Below are 19363 nucleotides of genomic sequence, written 5' to 3' on the forward strand. Positions count from 1 at the left end.
TTGTCCATGATAGAAACCCATAAGAAATCACGAGAGAATCATCTCCATATCAGCAGTATGTTACAGACGCTTCCTCTCCTGCCCTCCCCTCCCCTCAGGAAGATTCTTTCGCCGGCCCATAGATCCACAGGTCCAAACCAGCCTCCGCTGCCTCCACCTGCTGGCCATTTACACATGTCGGCGTTGGCAGGACATTCGACATGTAGAGGCATCGCAGCCAAGTCGGATCCTGTCCCTCGCACGCCTGCACTGTCTCGCTCCCAGGACCCTTGGCTGAAATTTTCAGTGGCGCTCTCCGTTGTAGAGCGTTACCTGAGATCAGGTAACTCAGGGTTACATAATGTTATGTTTTGTGATGCATTCTGAACCCCTCCTTTATATACTCTGTGTATATATATGCATAATCTGAATGCGTGATTGGTTTCCAACCACAGGGATCTATTCTGTTCATGGAGTATTCACGCTAAGGATCACTCACTGTAACTGTACAGAGTCACTGTTTATTCAGCAAGGTAAGGATCACTCACTGTAACTGTACAGAGTCACTGTTTATTCAGCAGGGTAAGGATCACTCACTGTAACTGTACAGAGTCATTGTTTATTCAGCAGGGGAAGGATCACTCACTGTAACTGCACAGAGTCACTGTTTATTCAGCAGGGTAAGGATCACTCACTAACTGTACAGAGTCACTTTATTCAGCAGGGTAAGGATCACTCACTAACTGTACAGAGTCATTGTTTATTCAGCAGGGGAAGGATCACTCACTGTAACTGCACAGAGTCACTGTTTATTCAGCAGGGGAAGGATCACTCACTAACTGCACAGAGTCACTGTTTATTCAGCAGGGTAAGGATCACCCACTGTGTAACTGGACAGAGTCACTGTTTATTCACTGTAAGGGTTACTCACTAACTACAGCATCACGGCTTACTCAGAAGGGTAAGGGTTACTCACTGTGTAACTGTACAGAGTCACTGTTTATTCAGAAGGGTAAGGGTTACTCTGTAACTGTACAGAGTCACTGTTTATTCAGGGTAAGGGTCACTCACTAACTGTACAGAGTCACTGTTTATTCAGGGTAAGGGTCACTCACTAACTGTACAGAGTCACTGTTTATTCAGGGTAAGGGTCACTCTCTAACTGTACAGAGTCGCTGTTTATTCAGGGTAAGGGTCACTCACTAACTGTACAGAGTCACTGTTTACTCAGGGTAAGGGTCACTCACTAACTGTACAGAGTCACTGTTTACTCAGGGTAAGGGTCACTCACTAACTGTACAGAGTCACTGTTTACTCAGGGTAAGGGTCACTCACTAACTGTACAGAGTCACTGTTTACTCAGGGTAAGGGTCACTCATTAACTGTACAGAGTCACTGTTTACTCAGGGTAAGGGTCACTCACTAACTGTACAGAGTCACTGTTTATTCAGGGTAAGGGTCACTCACTAACTGTACAGAGTCACTGTTTACTCAGCAGGGTAAGGGTCACTCACTAACTGTACAGAGTCACTGTTTACTCAGCAGGGTAAGGGTCACTCACTAACTGTACAGAGTCACTGTTTACTCAGCAGGGTAAGGGTCACTCACTGTGGATATTGGAGTTCATCTGATGCTTATTATGAATGAAAGAGCTCACTCTGGGATTAGCTCAAAACTCAGAGCTCGTGCAGGCCAAGGGCACTGTGTTCAACCAAATATAAGGCCGCTTTCTGACCTTGAGAGGTTAATGTCATTCTCTGCACTCCCTTCTATCGCTTAAACCAAGGGTATTGAAATCCTATACATCACAGCATCTCCTCGTCTAATTAATTCTCCCCTTGACCCTGAATCCTCTTCTCCCTCAGCCTTCCCTTATCTGGAGCTTTTTTTAAAACCGAAGGTTACTTAAACACTACTTCCTGAATCACCTTGTCTGCTCTCTTACATTTTTCCTCCTCCTGATGGGTTATTAGGAGATATTCGGGCAGATGACAAAAAGCTTGGTCAAAGAGGTAGATTTTAAGGAGAGTCTTAAAGGAGGAAAGAGAGGTGGGGAGGTTTAGGGAGGGAATTCCAGAGCTGAGGGCCCAGGCACGGCCGCCAATGGCGGAGCGATGGAAATCGGGGATGCATGAGGCAAGAATTGGAGGAACGCAGAGATCTCGGAGGGTTGTAGGGCTGGAGGAGGTTTCAGAGACGGGGAGGGGCGAGGCCACGGAGGGATTTGAAAACAAGGATGAGGATTTAAAATAACAACAGAAAACGCTGGAAAAACTCAGCAGGCCAGGCAGCATCGGTGGAGAGAGAAACAGAGTTAACGTTTCAGGTCGAAACCCTTCGTCAGAATTGGAAAAAAAAGCAGGAAAAGGAACAGATTTTAAAGCAAGTTTAGGGGCTGGGAAATGGGGGAGGGGATGAAAGAACAACAGGGAAGGTCTGTGATAGGATGGAAGGCAGGAGAGGGTAAGAGACATTGAGAGAGATTCAAGGCAAGAGGAGATGGTAATGGGACAGGTTAAGAAACAAACGATGGCTTGAGATGGATTAAAAAATTTAAGACTTCAAACATTTGTTTAACAAGGGCCCCGTAGTTGATCAGCAGTTAAGCTGCTCTATAGGCCTTGATCCATTGAACTCCTTTAAACATAGAAACATAGAAGATAGGAGCAGGAGTAGGCCATTCGGCCCCTCGAGCCTGCTCTGCCATTCAATGAGATCATGGCTGATCATCCAAATTCAGTACCCTGTCCCTGCCTTCTCCCCATATCCCTTTAGCCTTAAGAAATATATCCAACTCCTTCTTGAATATATTTAATGAACTGGCCTCCACCGCCCTCTGCGGCAGAGAATTCCACAGGTTCACCACTCTCTGGGTGAAGAAATTCCTCCTCATCTCAGTCCTAAATGGCTTACCCCTTATCCTTAGACTGTGACCCCTGGTTCTGGACTCCCCTGCCATCGGGAACATCCTTCCTGCATCTAGTCCTGTTAGAATTTTATAGGTTTCGATGAGATCCCCTCTCAATCTTCTAAACTCCAGCGAGTATAAGCCCAATCGACACAATCGCTCCTCGTACGTCATTCCTGCCATCCCAGGTATCAGCCTGGTGACCGCTGCACTCCTTCCATGGCAAGAACGTCCTTCCTCAGATAAGGCGACCAAAACTGCACACAATACTCAAGGTGCGGTCTCATCAAGGACCTTGGGTTCTTCTCACTAGGAGTAAGCATGTTCTGGCCGTGCAGCAGCTATGCTATCGGAAACATTTCACAGAGCCCCAGATCTGGTAGTTGGCGGATATTTCGTGCAGCCTTTGTACTTTTCGAAGAGCAGAGCCGTGTGTTATTGTAAGTAGATTTGAACTTGAGGTACAAGATGTTACCAGACTTCTCGGGAGACTGCGAGCACAAGGTCAAAGAGCCCTGTGTGGGGTTGAGATGGGGAGAGGCCAGGTATAGTTACGTCTATCTCAGCGCTGGATTTGGTTACACTACAACTGTGGGCTCCAGTTTCAGTGGATTTTCTTGTTCTTTGCTGTAACGTAAATCCTTCGAGCTTAATAACCGATTCTTAACTGCTGAATAGCTCCGGCTCCCTTGTCAAACGAATGTTTCAAGTCTTAAAATTCTCTTCCTCCTGTTCAAATGCCTCCACGGCCTCCCCGCCCCTCCCCATCTCTGTAACCTCCTCCAGCCCTACAACCCTCCAGAATCTCTGCGCTCCTCCAATTCTGGCCTCTTGCGCATCTCCGATTTCCTTCGCTCCGCCATTGGCGGCCGCGCCTTCAGCTGCCGAGACCCTAAGCTCCGGAATTCCCTCCTGAAAACCTCTGCGTCTTTCTCTTGTCCCTTTTAAGACACTCCTTAAAAGCCACCTGTTTGACCAAGCTTTTGGTCACCAGTCCTACTACAGGTTGGACCCCGGTAATCCGGCACCCTCGGGACCAGGCCGGTGCCGGACCATTGAAAATTGCGAACCACTGAAGGTGTCGAAAGTCACCACAAACACCGCCACCACCTGCTCCTCCTCTTCCTGCTGCTGCTCTCCCTGTGCCGCCGCTGCCCACGGGCTGCTCGGGCTCGGGCTCCATCGCTCCGCCGAGCCGTCGGTGATGCTGCGCGGTCCAGGCGCTGATCCTGACCCGGCGGCGGACCCGAGCCGGACCCATCCCAGGGAGGGAATGTGACAGCAGGACCTTCCTTGTGCCGGACCACTGAAGGTGCTGGACCGTCGGGTGCCGGATTACCGGGGTTCAACCTGTATTTTATGATGTGGCTCGGTGTCAAATGTTGTCTGATAATCGTTCCTGTGAAGCGCTTTGGGACGTTTTACTATGTTGAAGGCGCTGTGTAGATGCCAGTTGTTGTTAAAAGTTTTATAGTGACACGCTGATTTGTTTTCTCCCAAGCTCTGAATTAATTGCACGGATGATCAGGCCCCAGGCGATCTCTTGGTCATCCCCCTTATGTTTATCTATTTACTCCATGACTTCTGTGGAACAGCACATTCAGCAGGTTGGCGCAGTTTGGTTGTTAGAAGGAAAGAAGTTATTTTTCTCCAGCGCCTTCCACAGCCTCCGGACATCCCAAAGAGCTTCGCAGCCAATGAATTCCTCTTAAAGCGGAGTCACTGTTCAATCAAATCAAATCAAATCAACTTTTATTGTCATTGTTAGTGCACAAGTGCAGTACAACGAAATGTAGGCTTGCGGCTCCCGAGAGTGTACATTTGGATTAAGACATTTAAACATTCAACATCCATTTGGCTTGTAATACATTAACATAACCATAATAAAGTGCATTGGCAGATGTGCAGGCTTTAGAGTTTATTTGTGGAGTTCAGTAGGATGACAGCCCTGGGAAAGAAGCTGTTCCTAAATCTGGTCGTACGGGTGCGAATGCATCTGTAGCGTCTCCCAGATGGCAGGAGGGCGAACAGACTGTGGCTGGGGTGGGTAGGGTCTTTGATGATGGACCGTGACCTCCGTAAACAGCGTTTCTGGTATATGTGCTCTATGGTCGGTAGCCGGGTGCCGGTAATGCGTTGGGCAGTTTTGACTACCCGCTGCAGGGCTTTCCGGTCATAGTAGCTACAGCTGCCATACCATACTGTGATACAGTTTGTCAGGATGCTCTCTATTGTGCAGCGGTAAAAGTTAGAGAGGATCAGGGGTGACAGGTTACATCCCTTCAGCCTCCTTAGGAAGTATAGGCGCTGCTGGGCCTTCTTCACCAGAGAGGAGGTATTGAGGGACCAGGAGAGGTCTTCCGTGATGTGGACTCCGAGGAACTTAAAGCTGTCCACCCTTTCCACCACAGCCCCATTGATGTGGATGGGGGTGTGACTTCCGCCTTTAGACTTCCTGAAGTCCACAATGATTTCTTTGGTTTTCTTGATGTTAAGGGCCAGGTTGTTATCGGCGTTGTGACACAAGCAGACGCACCAGCCAATTAGCACACAGCAAGCTCCCACAAACACCAATGAGAAAAATGACCAGGTAATCTGTTTTCATGGTGTTGGTTGAGGGAGGAATGTTGGCCCCAGGACACCGGGGAGAACTCCCCAGCTCCTCTTCAGATGATGTCATGGGACCCTTTGCATCTAGCTGGACAGACAGGGCCTTAGTTTAGCATTTCATCCGAAAGATGGCACCTCCGACAGTGCAGCACTCCCTCAGCAGTACCCTAAAGTGCCAGCCTAGATTACGTGCTCAAGTCTCTGGAGTGGGACTTGAACCCACTGCCTTCTGACTCGAGGTGAGGTGCAAGGAGGCTTCAAGGGGATATAGACAGGCTAATGAGTGGGCATGACCATGGCAAATGGAATATAATGTGGAGAAATGTGAAGTTATCCACTTTGGTAGGAAAAATAGAAAAGCAGAGTATTTTTTACACAAATCACTGAAAGTTAACATACAGGCACAGCAAGCAAATGGTATGTTGGCCTTTATTATAAGAGGATTTGAGTATAAGAGTAAAGATGTCTTACTGCAATTATATAGGGCCCTGGTGAGACCTCACCTGGAGTATTGTGCACAGTTTTGGTCTCCTTACCTAAGGAAGGGTATACTTGCCATAGAGGGAGTGCAACAAAGGTTCACCAGATTGGTTCCTGGGATGGGGGGATTGTCCTATGAGGCGAGATTGAGCAGACTAGACCTATATTCTCTAGAGTTTAGAAGAATGAGAGGTGATCTCATTGAAACATACAAAATTCTAACAGGGCTTAACAGGGTAGATGCAGGGAAGATGTTTCCCCTGGCTGGGGAGTCTAGAACCAGGGGTCACAGTCTCAAAATAAGGGGTCGGCCATTTAGGACTGAGATGAGGAGAAATTTCTTCACTCAGAGGGTGGTGAATCTTTGGAATTCTCTACCCCAGAGGGCTGTGGAGGCTCAGTCGTTGAGTATATTCAAGTCAGAGATCGATAGATTTTTGAATATTAAGGGAATCAAGGGATATGGGGATAGTGCAGGAAAGTGGAGATGAGGTTGAAGATCAGCCATGATCTTACTGAATGGCGGAGCAGACTCGAAGGGCCAAATGGCCGACTCCTGCTCCTAGTTCTTATGGCATTGCTGTTTGTGGGAGCTTGCTGTGTGCAAATTGGCTGCCGCGTTTCCTACCTTACAACAAAAAGTACTTCATCGGCTGTAAAGCGCTTTGGGACATCCGGTGATCGTGAAAGGCGCTATAGAAATGCAAGTCTTTTTTTCTTTAACTCAGCACAGATGGGTGGGGATTGTGAACTTGCTGAAGGAGTGAAGTCTCTCCCGTACATCGAAACATTCTCGGCCAAGGCCACTGCAGACAGCCTGTATGTGTCCCCTCCAGTACACGATATCCATTTAGTCTGTACCGTACAGTGTGCAGTGAGACATGAAGGCCAAGAGTTAAAACTTCACGAGCAAGGTCATGACCTTCCAATGCTCCCCTGGCTGGCCTCCCACCTTCCATAAACTTGAGTTAATCTACAACTTGGTTGCCCCGCATCCTAACTCGCACCAAGTCCCGTTCACCCACCACCCCTGTGCTCGCTGCCCCGTGTCCTAACTCGCACCAAGTCCCGTTCACCCACCAGCCCTGTGCTCGCTGCCCCGTGTCCTAACTTGCACCAAGTCCAGTTCACCCACCAGCCCTGTGCTCACTGCCCTGTGTCCTAACTCGCACCAAGTCCCGTTCACCCACCAGCCCTGTGCTCGCTGCCCCGTGTCCTAACTTGCACCAAGTCCAGTTCACCCACCAGCCCTGTGCTCACTGCCCTGTGTCCTAACTCGCACCAAGTCCCGTTCACCCACCACCCCTGTGCTCGCTGCCCTGTGTCCTAACTCGCACCAAGTCCCGTTCACCCATCACCCCCTGTGCTCACTGCCCCGTGTCCTAACTCGCACCAAGTCCCATTCACCCATCACCCCCTGTGCTCACTGCCCCGTGTCCTAACTCGCACCCAGTCCCGTTCACCCATCACCCCCTGTGCTCACTGCCCCGTGTCCTAACTCGCACCAAGTCCCGTTCACCCACCACCCCTGTGCTCGCTGCCCTGTGTCCTAACTCTCACCCAGTCCCGTTCACCCACCACCCCTGTGCTCGCTGCCCTGTGTCCTAACTCTCACCCAGTCCCGTTCACCCATCACCCCCTGTGCTCACTGCCCCGTGTCCTAACTCGCACCAAGTCCCATTCACCCATCACCCCCTGTGCTCACTGCCCCGTGTCCTAACTCGCACCCAGTCCCGTTCACCCATCACCCCCTGTGCTCACTGCCCCGTGTCCTAACTCGCACCAAGTCCCGTTCACCCACCACCCCTGTGCTCGCTGCCCCGTGTCCTAACTCGCACCAAGTCCCGTTCACCCACCACCCCTGTGCTCGCTGCCCCGTGTCCTAACTCGCACCAAGTCCCGTTCACCCATCACCCCCTGTGCTCACTGCCCCGTGTCCTAACTCGCACCAAGTCCCGTTCACCCACCACCCCTGTGCTCGCTGCCCCGTGTCCTAACTCGCACCAAGCCCCGTTCACCCATCACCCCGTGCTCACTGCCCCGTGTCCTAACTCGCACCCAGTCCCGTTCACCCACCACCCCCTGTGCTCGCTGCCCCGTGTCCTAACTCGCACCAAGTCCCGTTCACCCATCACCCCGTGCTCACTGCCCCGTGTCCTAACTCGCACCAAGTCCCGTTCACCCATCACCCCCTGTGCTCGCTGCCCCGTGTCCTAACTCGCACCAAGTCCCGTTCACCCACCACCCCTGTGCTCGCTGCCCCGTGTCCTAACTCGCACCAAGTCCCGTTCACCCACCACCCCCCTGTGCTCGCTGCCCCGTGTCCTAACTCACACCCAATCCCGTTCACCCACCACCCCTGTGCTCGCTGCCCCGTGTCCTAACTCACACCCAGTCCCGTTCACCCATCACCCCCTGTGCTCACTGCCCCGTGTCCTAACTCGCACCAAGTCCCGTTCACCCACCACCCCTGTGCTCGCTGCCCCGTGTCCTAACTCACACCCAGTCCTGTTCACCCACCACCCCTGTGCTCACTGCCCCGTGTCCTAACTCGCACCAAGTCCCGTTCACCCATCACCCCCGTGCTCACTGCCCCGTGTCCTAACTCGCACCAAGTCCCGTTCACCCACCACCCCTGTGCTCGCTGCCCCGTGTCCTAACTCGCACCAAGTCCCGTTCACCCACCAGCCCCTGTGCTCGCTGCCCCGTGTCCTAACTCGCACCAAGCCCCGTTCATCCACCACCCCTGTGCTCGCTGCCCCGTGTCCTAACTCACACCCAATCCCGTTCACCCACCACCCCCTGTGCTCACTGCCCCGTGTCCTAACTCGCACCCAGTCCCGTTCACCCACCACCCCCTGTGCTCGCTCACCTACATTGGCTCCTGGTCCCCAAATGCCTCGATTTAAAAATTCTCATCCTTGTGTTCAAATCCCCCTATGGGCACCCCCCCCACTCCTCCCTGTCTCGGTAACCTCCTCCAGCCCCACAACCCCCAACTCTGCCTAAGAAGAAGAGTGGCGTGCCAAACTAACACGGCAGAGCGAGCTTCGGGGAGGAGCCGGTGAGCGTGGGTCTTGTGACTGCAGTGAGAGCCGGGCGGTGGAACTGTTCTGACCTCGCGGCGGGATTGCAATCCACTCTCGACTTTTAACCACACACAAAAGGTGTCAGCCGTGGCTCAGTGGGTAGCACTCTCTCGACTGAGTCAGAAGGTCGTGGGTTCATAGCCCCACGCCAGAAACTTGAGCACCATAATCCAGGCTGACACTCCCAGTGCAGTGCTGAGGGAGCGCTGCAGTGTCAGAGGTGCCGCCTTTTGGATGAGACGTTAAACCGAGGCCTCCGTCTGCCCTCTCGGGTGGACGTAAAAGATTCCAAGGCCACTCTTGGGGATGGGCTATAAATGCTGGCCTTGCCAGTGATGCCTACATCCCAGGGACGAATAAAATAAGAACATTTTTTGAAGAAGGTCAGGGGAGTTCTCCCCAGTATCTGGGCCATTACTTCTTCCTCAACCGCCATCACTAAATCAGATTATCTGGTCATTATCACATTGCTGTTTTTGGGACCTTGCTGTGCGCAGATTGACTGCCCACTCCTGATTGTTAATCGATGCTTCCTGCTAGAGAGCGAGAGGGAGGGAGGGAGTGAGGGAGTACTTCATTGGCTATAGGAGGGGAAGTAGGATCGCGATAGCGATAGGGAGGATCGAGAGAGGGTGGATGGTGGCTGAAAGCAGGACCAGGCTCGGCTGTGATGGTGTACTCGGCCGAATAGCCCACTGGCTCGCTGTCTAGGCCAGTGCATGAAGAATAGCGAGCGAGAGTGAGTTTTATTTTGACCCAGGGATACCGAGTGCAATTCTAGGTCCTATCGCTGTCCCAGACGGAGACTGGCTGATTAAGCACAGACTCGGTACCACGCACACTACCCACTTGTTTGTCTTTAACCCAGTGAAGTGGTACAATAACTGGTGGGTACAGAGTTCAGAGGACAGCTTCCTAACATCAAGACCATCATTGCTATGGTTGCGCTTGAGCTATAGTATGAAAGATAGTTAGTCACCTGCCATTTCACAGAGCAACGAGTTTAATATACTGGAAAATCTATAGCTACCTATCTATTTATTCTCTATCCTAACTATCTATCCAAACTATCTATTGCCTAACCGTCTGCCCCTCCCCTCTGTCCCTCCCTCTGTCTATCCAAACTATCTATCACCTAACTGTCTATCCTTCTGTCTATCCAAACAATCTTCTCATCTATTTACCCTCTATCTCTACTTATGAAAAAACCGGACATGTGCATGAACTTCCTGTGTCACACTTCCTGTTTCTCACTTCCTGTGTCTCCCTTAATTAGAGGGAAACTTCGTGCAGCTACCTGCAAGATTCTTCCAGCAATACTTTGTTTAATTTTTAAAAGATGACAAAGAAATCGGACTATACAAAGACACTTTGGCCATCAAGAGGAAAAACTTCTTAGCATGGCATTCAGAATATCTGTACCAGAAGGCTTTTAAAAAAAAAACACTTGGCCACCAGGCTTAGACGAAGAAAGCCAGTCATCTTGGATTGTCCTTTACAGCCTGAGGAGCAGGTCAGTTCTGATTGACCTCACCCTCCCTGCTAAGGGAAGGTCGTGTCTGACAAACTTGATTGAATTTTTTGAGGAGGTAACAAGGAGGGTAGATGAGGGTAGTGCATTTGATGTAGTGTAAATAGACTTTAGCAAGGCTTTTGATAAGGTTCTACATGGCAGACTGGTCACGAAGTTAAAAGCCCATGGGATCCAGGGCAAAGTGCCAAGTTGGATTCAAAACTGGCTCCGAGGCAGGAAGCAGAGGGTAATGGTTGATGGGTGTTTTTGTGACTGGAAGGCTGTTTCCAGTGGGGTTCCGCAGGGCTCAGTACTAGGTCCCTTGCTTTTTGTGGTATATATCAACGATCTTGACTTGAATATAGGGGGTATGATTAAGAAGTTTGCAGATGATATGAAAATCGGCTGTGTGGTTGATACTGAAGAAGGAAGCTGTAGACTGCAGGAAGATATCAATAAATTGGTCAGGTGGGCAGAACAGTAGCAAATGGAATTCAATCCGGAGAAGTGTGAGGTAATGCATTTGGGGAGGGCTAACAAGGAAAGGGAATACACATTAAATGGTAGGAAACTGAATAGTGTAGAAGAACAAAGGGACTTTGGAGTGCATGTCCACAGATCCCTGAAGGTAGCAGGCCAGGTAGATAAGGTGGTTAAGAAGGCAGAAGGAATGCTTGCCTTTATTAGCCGTGGCATAGAATACAAGAGCAGGGGGTTATGCTTCAACTGTATAAAACACTAGTAGTTCTTCTCTTCTTAGGCAGTCCCTCGGAACTGAGGATGACTTGCTTCCACATTAAAAATGAGTTCTCAGGTGACTGATGAGTCCAATGCGGGACCTACAGTCTCTGTCACAGGTGGGGCAGACGGTGGTTGAAGGGGCGGGTGGGTGGGGTGCTTGGGTTGACGTGTGCTCCTTGCGCTGCCAGTGCTTGGCTTCCGCTTGCTCCCGGCGAAGAGACTCGAGGTGTTCAGCGCCTTCCCGGATGCTTCTCCTCCATTTTGTGCGGTCTTGGGCCAGGGATTCCCAGGTGTCAGTGGGGATGTTACACTTCTTCAAGGAGGCTTTGAGGGTGTCCTTGAAGCGTTTCCTCTGCCCACTTGGGGCTCTGTTGCCATGCCGGAGCTCCGAGCAGAGCGCTTGTTTCGGGACTCTCGTATCGGGCATGTGGGCAATGTGATCCGTCCATCGGAGCTGATTGAGCGTGGTCAAAGCTTCGATGCTGGGGATGTTGGCCTGAGCAAGAACACTAGTTAGGCCTCAGTTAGAGTACTGCGTGCAGTTCTGGTCACCACATTACAGGAAAGATGTGATTGCACTAGAGAGAGTACGGAGGAGATTTACAAGGATGTTGCCGGGAGTAGAGAATCTTCGCTATGAGGAAAGACTGGATAGGCTGGGTCTGTTTTCCTTGGAACAGAGGAGGCTGAGGGGAGACCTTATTGAGGTGTATAAAATTATGAGGGGCATAGATAAAGTGGATAGAAAGGACCTATTTCCCTTAGCAGAGGGGTCAACAACCAGGGGGCACAGATTTAAAGTAATTGGTGGAAGGTTTAGAGGGGATTTGAGGGGAAATTTCTTCACCCAGAGGGTTGTGGGGGTCTGGAACTCACTGCCTGAAAGGGTGGTAGAGGCAGGAACCCTAACCACAGTTAAAAAGTACTTGGATGTGCACTTGGGATGCTCTAACCTGCAGGGCTATGGACCAAGAGCTGGGAAGTGGGATTAGGCGGGAGAGCTCTTTGTTGGCCGGCGCGGCCTCCTTTCATGCTGTAACTTTCTGTGATTCCACTATAGGAGTATCCAAGTGGAGAGTACTTGGAATGATAATTGGTAAAAGAACCAGAGGGAAGGTGAGAAGAATTTTTTTTTTTTTTTTACACAGTGCATTGTGATCTGGAACGCGCTGCCTGAAAGGGCGGTGGAAGCAGATTCAATAGTAACATTCGAAAAGGAATTGGATAAATAGTTGAAAAGGAAAAATTGCAGGGCTATGGGGAAAGAGCAGGGGGGAGTGGGACTAACTGGAGAGCTCTTTCAAAGAGCCAGCATGGGCACGATGGGCTGAACGGCCTCCTGGGCTGTATCATTCTATGATAACATAGTGTGCATTACATGGCATAATCATTTTATCCTTATGAAACAGTGTAACCTCCTACATACTATGAGCAATGCCAGAGAAGGTCTCTGAGTCCACATTATATTATCAAGTCTTGCACCTAACGCAAGCTCTTTAGACTCAAGTATAGCCTGTTGTTAGATAAGTACAACAGTCTTTCAAAACCAGACATTGACCTGAAATTTACAAGCGCTCGGACTGATGTATAACCCTCTGTAACCTCCGCCAATTCTGGCCTCTTGCGCATCCCCGATTTCCATTGCCCCACCATTGGCGGCCGTCTCTTCAGCTGCCTAGGGCCCAAGATCTAGAATTCCCTCCCTGATCCTCTCTACCTCTCCCTCCTTTAAAACGCTCCTTAAAACCTACCTCACCTGTCCTAATATAGATTCAGAGAAGAATCATCGAAATTTACGACGCAGAAGGAGCCCATCGTGTCCGTGCCGGCCGAGAAAGAGCTCTCCAGCCTAATCCCACTTTCCAGCTCTTGGTCCGTAGCCCTATCGGTTACGGCACTTCAAGTGTATATCCAAGCACTTTTTAAATGTGGTGAGGGTTTCTGCCTCCACCACCCTTTCAGGCAGTGAGTTCCAGACCCCCAGCACCCTCTGGGTGAAAAGATTTCTCCTCAACTCCCCTCTAAACCTCCGACCAATTACTTTAAATCTCTGCCCCCTGGTTATTGACCTCTCTGCTAAGGGAAATAGGTCCTTCCTATCCACTCGATCTGGGCCCCTCATAATTTTATACATCTCAATTAAATCTCCCCTCAGCCTCCTCTGTTCCAAAGAAAACAACCCCAGCCTATCCAATCTTTCCTCACAGCTAATATCTCGTGGCTCGGTGTCAAACTTTGTTTGATATGGCTGCTGAGAAATGCCTTGGGCTGTTGCACTATGTTAACAGCGCTATATAAATGCAAGTTGTTGCTGTTTTCGAAGACAATGTACCTTAAACGGAAAGGGAACGTTTCAAAGCTGACTCGGCACGTTGGAGGTGCCCTATAAATGCAGTTTGTTGTTGTTGTTGTTGTACAAGCATTGCATGGATCCCACCGCCGAGGCTTCACTGCGAAGCTACTGATCATAACCCCCGCCGACAATCCCGCTGCCCGCTGTCGTCTAATCCCCTTTCCTGTCTAATCCAATTCCTCAATAGTCTAATCTCTCTGTTGATCAGACGCCAGTGTTCTGGTGAGTTGAGTCGGGAATGACGTCAGATTCTGGGCAGGGATGTAATTTAAGAGCCTACCTGTTGTTTGTGCGGGAAAGTTTACTGTCAGGTCAAGCGTGTTTACTTATTAATGAAGGTCAGGGCAGATTGCATGGGAGATAGCATTGCATCAGATTGTACGGTGCCTCCCTGCTCCTCGGGAAATTAAACTCGGTCCTCTCAAATTGCGACTCGGTAGGTTCCCCGATTTTATGCTGGGTGTCGCGGTGGGATTGTGCCGCGGACTCCCGCGGAGCAGCCAGCGGCAACTTCAAAGTAAACATGCCTCGCAGTCAAGCAAAGCTCGATAGGAATCCCAAAGGCTGCAAAGACTGGGGGTGGGAGCGGGTGGAGCATTGGGTTAGCAGCTAGCCTTTCACCGCTCGAGTCTGCGTTCCAGGTTAAGTGTTAAGCTGTGGCTCAGTGGGCCGCACCCTGGTCTCTGAGTCAGAAGGTTGTGGGTTCAAGTCCCACTCCAGAGACTCGAGCACAAAAATCCAGGCTGACTCTCCCAGTGCCAGTGCTGAGGGGAGTGCTGCACTGTCAGAGGTGCCGTCTTTCGGATGAGACGTTAAACCGAGGCCCCGTCTGTCCTCTCGGGCGGACGTAAAACATCCTATGGCACTATTTTGAAGAAGAGCAGGGGAGTAATCCCCGGTGTTCTGGCCAATATTTATCCCTCAGTCAACATCGCTAAAAAAACATTATCTGGTCATTTGTCACGTTGGGAGCTTGCTGTGCGCAAATTGGCTGCTGTGTTTCCTACATTACAACAGTGACCAGGCTCCAAAAAAAAAGTACTTCATTGGCTGTAAAGCGTCTGGTGGCCGTGAAAGGCTCTATATAAATGCAAGTCTTACTTTCTTTTCAGGTTGTTTGTTGTAAAGTTTCTATGTGAAATGAGCTTGGTTGGAAATTCTAACTCAAATTATTAATAGATGTGACCTGGGAGGGCACATGCAGAGGCAAATGGGCCGAATGGCCTCCTCCTGTGCTGTAAGATTCTATTCTATGGACAGTGGCTGAATCAAACATGAAGGATTCCATTGCCCCAGTGTTGGGGGTCTCCATCGCCCCAGTGTTGGGGGTCTCTCCATCGCCCCAGTGTTGGGGGTCTCTCCATCGCCCCAGTGTTGGGGGTCTCCATTGCCCCAGTGTTGGGGGTCTCCATCGCCCCAGTGTTGGGGGGGTCTCTCCATCGCCCCAGTGTTGTGGGTCTCTCCATCGCCCCAGTGTTGGGGGCCTCCATTGCCCCAGTGTTGGGGGCCTCCATCGCCCCAGTGTTGTGGGGTTTCTTCATCGCCCCAGTGTTGGGGGTCTCTCCATCGCCCCAGTGTTGGGGGTCTCTCCATCGCCCCAGTGTTGGGGGTCTCTCCATCGCCCCAGTGTTGGGGGTCTCCATTGCCCCAGTGTTGGGGGTCTCCATCGCCCCAGTGTTGGGGGGGTCTCTCCATCGCCTCAGTGTTGTGGGTCTCTCCATCGCCCCAGTGTTGTGGGTCTCTCCATCGCCCCAGTGTTGGGGGCCTCCATTGCCCCAGTGTTGGGGGCCTCCATCGCCCCAGTGTTGTGGGGTTTCTTCATCGCCCCAGTGTTGGGGGTCTCCATCGCCCCAGTGTTGGGGGTCTCTCCATCGCCCCAGTGTTGGGGGTCTCTCCATCGCCCCAGTGTTGGGGGCCTCCATTGCCCCAGTGTTGGGGGCCTCCATCACCCCAGTGTTGTGGGGTCTCTTCATCGCCCCAGTGTTGGGGGTCTCTCCATCGCCCCAGTGTTGGGGGTCTCTCCATCGCCCCAGTGTTGGGGGTCTCTCCATCGCCCCAGTGTTGGGGGTCTCTCCATCGCCCCAGTGTTGGGGGTCTCTCCATCGCCCCAGTGTTGGGGGTCTCTCCATCGCCCCAGTGTTGGGGGCCTCCATCGCCCCAGTGTTGTGGGGTCTCTTCATCGCCCCAGTGTTGGGGGTCTCTCCGTCGCCCCAGTGTTGGGGGTCTCTCCATCGCCCCAGTGTTGGGGGTCTCTCCATCGCCCCAGTGTTGGGGGTCTCTCCATCGCCCCAGTGTTGGGGGTCTCTCCATCGCCCCAGTGTTGGGGGTCTCTCCATCGCCCCAGTGTTGGGGGTCTCTCCATCGCCCCAGTGTTGGGGGTCTCTCCATCGCCCCAGTGTTGGGGGTCTCCATCGCCCCAGTGTTGGGGGTCTCTCCATCGCCCCAGTGTTGGGGGCCTCCATTGCCCCAGTGTTGGGGGCCTCCATCGCCCCAGTGTTGGGGGTCTCTCCATCGCCCCAGTGTTGGGGGTCTCTCCATCGCCCCAGTGTTGGGGGTCTCTCCATCGCCCCAGTGTTGGGGGTCTCTCCATCGCCCCAGTGTTGGGGGTCTCTCCATCGCCCCAGTGTTGGGGGTCTCTCCATCGCCCCAGTGTTGGGGGTCTCTCCATCGCCCCAGTGTTGGGGGTCTCTCCATCGCCCCAGTGTTGGGGGTCTCTCCATCGCCCCAGTGTTGGGGGTCTCTCCATCGCCCCAGTGTTGGGTTCCCAGGGCCGGCATTGGGATCTGTACTCTTGGGGGGGGTTCCAATCCCTGGGGTAGGGTTGTGTTCCCCCGTGTGGGACCCACGGGTCAAGGGCCAGGGGTTCAGGGCCTGGGTCCACAGGGCAGGATATTATCAAGGTTGGATAGAGTAGGAGAGAAGATGAAGCAAATCAGGAAGTCAATTGTCGACACCAAGCTTGAGTTGTAGATTGTAGGGAAAACAATGGGCGTAGTATTAAGTACCTGAGAGAGAATGTGCGATGAGTCTTGATTTCAACACAGTGATGAACTAGGGAGGCGGAAGAGAGCGCAGGATATTGATGGTGGAGGATTCGGCGATGGTAATGCCATTGAATGTCAAGCGGAGGTGGTTAATCTCTCTCTCGTTGGAGATAGTCATTGCCTGGCACTTGTGTGGTGCAAATGTTACTTGCCACTTATCAGCCCAAGCCTGAATGATGTCCAGGTCTTGCTGCATGTGGGGTTGTGCGCGAGTGTGTCAGCGTGTGAGTTTGTTAATGTGTTTATCAGTGAGTGTGTGCGCGTGAGTGTGTGTGTGCGTGAATGTGTGCACGAGTGTGTGTGTCAGTGTGTGTTTGTGCGAGTGTGTGTCTGTGAGTGTGTGAATTTGTCAGTGTGAGTGTGTGTGAATTTGTCAGTGAGTGTGTGTGAATTGATCAGTGACGTACTGTCAAGGAGATACGAGAGAATCTTCTTTAGAGGAGAGGTGACGAATAAAGTAAAAGTGGGAGGATAAATTAGGGAAGCAAATCCTGTTTGAACCATCCATCAGTGCCCTGAGTTCTTCCATCACCGGCAATGACCTGGTTAAGAATGACAAAGGATTAATTTTAAATCAAGAATGGGGGGATTTGTGGGGTGGGGGGAGGGGGGGGAAGGGAACCAAACACAACCTCTGAAAAGATTCCAAACGTCCTTCATTTTACTTTCAAGGTTTGTGTCTGGTAAACGCAGAGTGCGGCTGTCTGCAGGCAGCTCGACACTTGCTGTGCTCCTGATGATGGTACAAGGTCAGCACAACCCACCTTCAAACTTTCAGCTAGAGCACAGAACGACAAGAGAGAGGGAGAGGAGTGAGGTGGGAATAGGGGAAGGAAGGGCGCACGGGAGAGAGAGAGAGAGGGGAAAAGAGCGCGCGAGAGAGAGGGGGAAGAGAGCGCGCGAGAGAGAGGGGGAAGAGAGCGCGCGAGAGAGAGGGGGAAGAGAGCGCGCGAGAGCGAGGGGAAGGGAGCGCGCGAGAGCGAGGGGAAGAGAGCGCGCGAGAGCGAGGGGAAGAGAGCGCGCGAGAGCGAGGGGAAGAGAGCGCGCGAGAGCGAGGGGAAGAGAGCGCGCGAGAGCGAGGGGAAGAGAGCGCGCGAGAGCGAGGGGAAGAGAGCGCGCGAGAGCGAGGGGAAGAGAGCGCGCGAGAGCGCGCGAGAGCGAGGGGAAGAGAGCGCGCGAGAGCGAGGGGAAGAGCGCGCGAGAGCGAGGGGAAGAGAGCGCGCGAGAGCGAGGGGAAGAGAGCGCGCGAGAGCGAGGGGAAGAGAGCGCGCGAGAGCGAGGGGAAGAGAGCGCGCGAGAGCGAGGGGAAGAGAGCGCGCGAGAGCGAGGGGAAGAGAGCGCGCGAGAGCGAGGGGAAGAGAGCGCGCGAGAGCGAGGGGAAGAGAGCGCGCGAGAGCGAGGGGAAGAGAGCGCGCGAGAGCGAGGGGAAGAGAGCGCGCGAGAGCGAGGGGAAGAGAGCGCGCGAGAGCGAGGGGAAGAGAGCGCGCGAGAGCGAGGGGAAGAGAGCGCGCGAGAGCGAGGGGAAGAGAGCGCGCGAGAGCGAGGGGAAGAGAGCGCGCGAGAGCGAGGGGAAGAGAGCGCGCGAGAGCGAGGGGAAGAGAGCGCGCGAGAGCGAGGGGAAGAGAGCGCGCGAGAGCGAGGGGAAGAGAGCGCGGGGGAGAGAGCGGGGGCGAGAGAGGGGAAGAGAGAGGGGAAGAGAGCGGGGGCGAGAGAGGGGAAGAGAGAGCGCGCGGGCGCGAGAGGGGAAGAGAGCGCGCGGGCGCGAGGGGAAGAGAGCGCGGGGGAGAGAGCGGGGGCGAGAGAGGGGAAGAGAGAGGGGAAGAGAGAGCGGGGGCGAGAGAGGGGAAGAGAGAGCGCGCGGGCGCGAGAGGGGAAGAGAGCGCGCGGGCGCGAGAGGGGAAGAGAGCGCGCGGGCGCGAGAGGGGAAGAGAGCGCGCGGGCGGCGAGAGGGGAAGAGAGCGCGCGGGCGCGAGAGGGGAAGAGAGCGCGCGGGCGCGAGAGGGGAAGAGAGCGCGCGGGCGCGAGAGGGGGGAAGAGAGCGCGCGCGCGAGAGGGGGGAAGAGAGCGCGCGCGCGCGCGAGAGGGGGGAAGAGAGCGCGCGCGCGCGAGAGGGGGGAAGAGAGCGCGCGCGCGAGAGGGGGGAAGAGAGCGCGCGCGCGCGAGAGGGGGGAAGAGAGCGCGCGCGCGAGAGGGGGGAAGAGAGCGCGCGCGCGAGAGGGGGGAAGAGAGCGCGCGCGCGAGAGGGGGGAAGAGAGCGCGCGCGCGCGAGAGGGGGGAAGAGAGCGCGCGCGCGCGAGAGGGGGGAAGAGAGCGCGCGCGCGCGAGAGGGGGGAAGAGAGCGCGCGCGCGCGAGAGGGGGGAAGAGAGCGCGCGCGCGCGAGAGGGGGGAAGAGAGCGCGCGCGCGAGAGGGGGGAAGAGAGCGCGCGCGCGAGAGGGGAAGAGAGCGCGCGCGCGCGAGAGGGGAAGAGCGCGCGCGCGCGAGAGGGGAAGAGAGCGCGCGCGCGAGAGGGGAAGAGAGCGCGCGCGCGAGAGGGGAAGAGAGCGCGCGCGCGAGAGGGGAAGAGAGCGCGCGCGAGAGCGGGGAAGAGAGCGCGCGCGCGAGAGCGGGGAAGAGAGCGCGCGCGAGAGCGGGGAAGAGAGCGCGC

General features: G+C 53.5%; 1 protein-coding gene across 3 annotated transcripts in view; it reads left to right on the top strand.

The window, feature by feature from the left end:
* nrip1a (nuclear receptor interacting protein 1a) overlaps nucleotides 1-19363 on the top strand; it is a 90183-nt gene that overhangs the window by 15534 nt on the left and 55286 nt on the right. The window contains exon 2 of one of the 3 annotated variants that reach the window (XM_086007276.1): nucleotides 435-512. The exons of 1 other annotated variant lie outside the window; for it this stretch is intronic. The gene's annotated coding sequence lies outside the window, so the exon portion shown is untranslated. Of the gene's footprint in view, nucleotides 1-434; nucleotides 513-9657; nucleotides 10580-19363 lie in introns of those variants that run through there. One more of the 3 variants, XM_086007277.1, reaches the window with a different exon arrangement.

The sequence above is a fragment of the Somniosus microcephalus genome, chromosome 14, assembly GCF_052327205.1.
Source record: "Somniosus microcephalus isolate GS21.2 chromosome 14, FLI_Smic_1.0, whole genome shotgun sequence".
In the NCBI taxonomy this organism is placed as follows: Eukaryota; Metazoa; Chordata; class Chondrichthyes; order Squaliformes; family Somniosidae; genus Somniosus; species Somniosus microcephalus.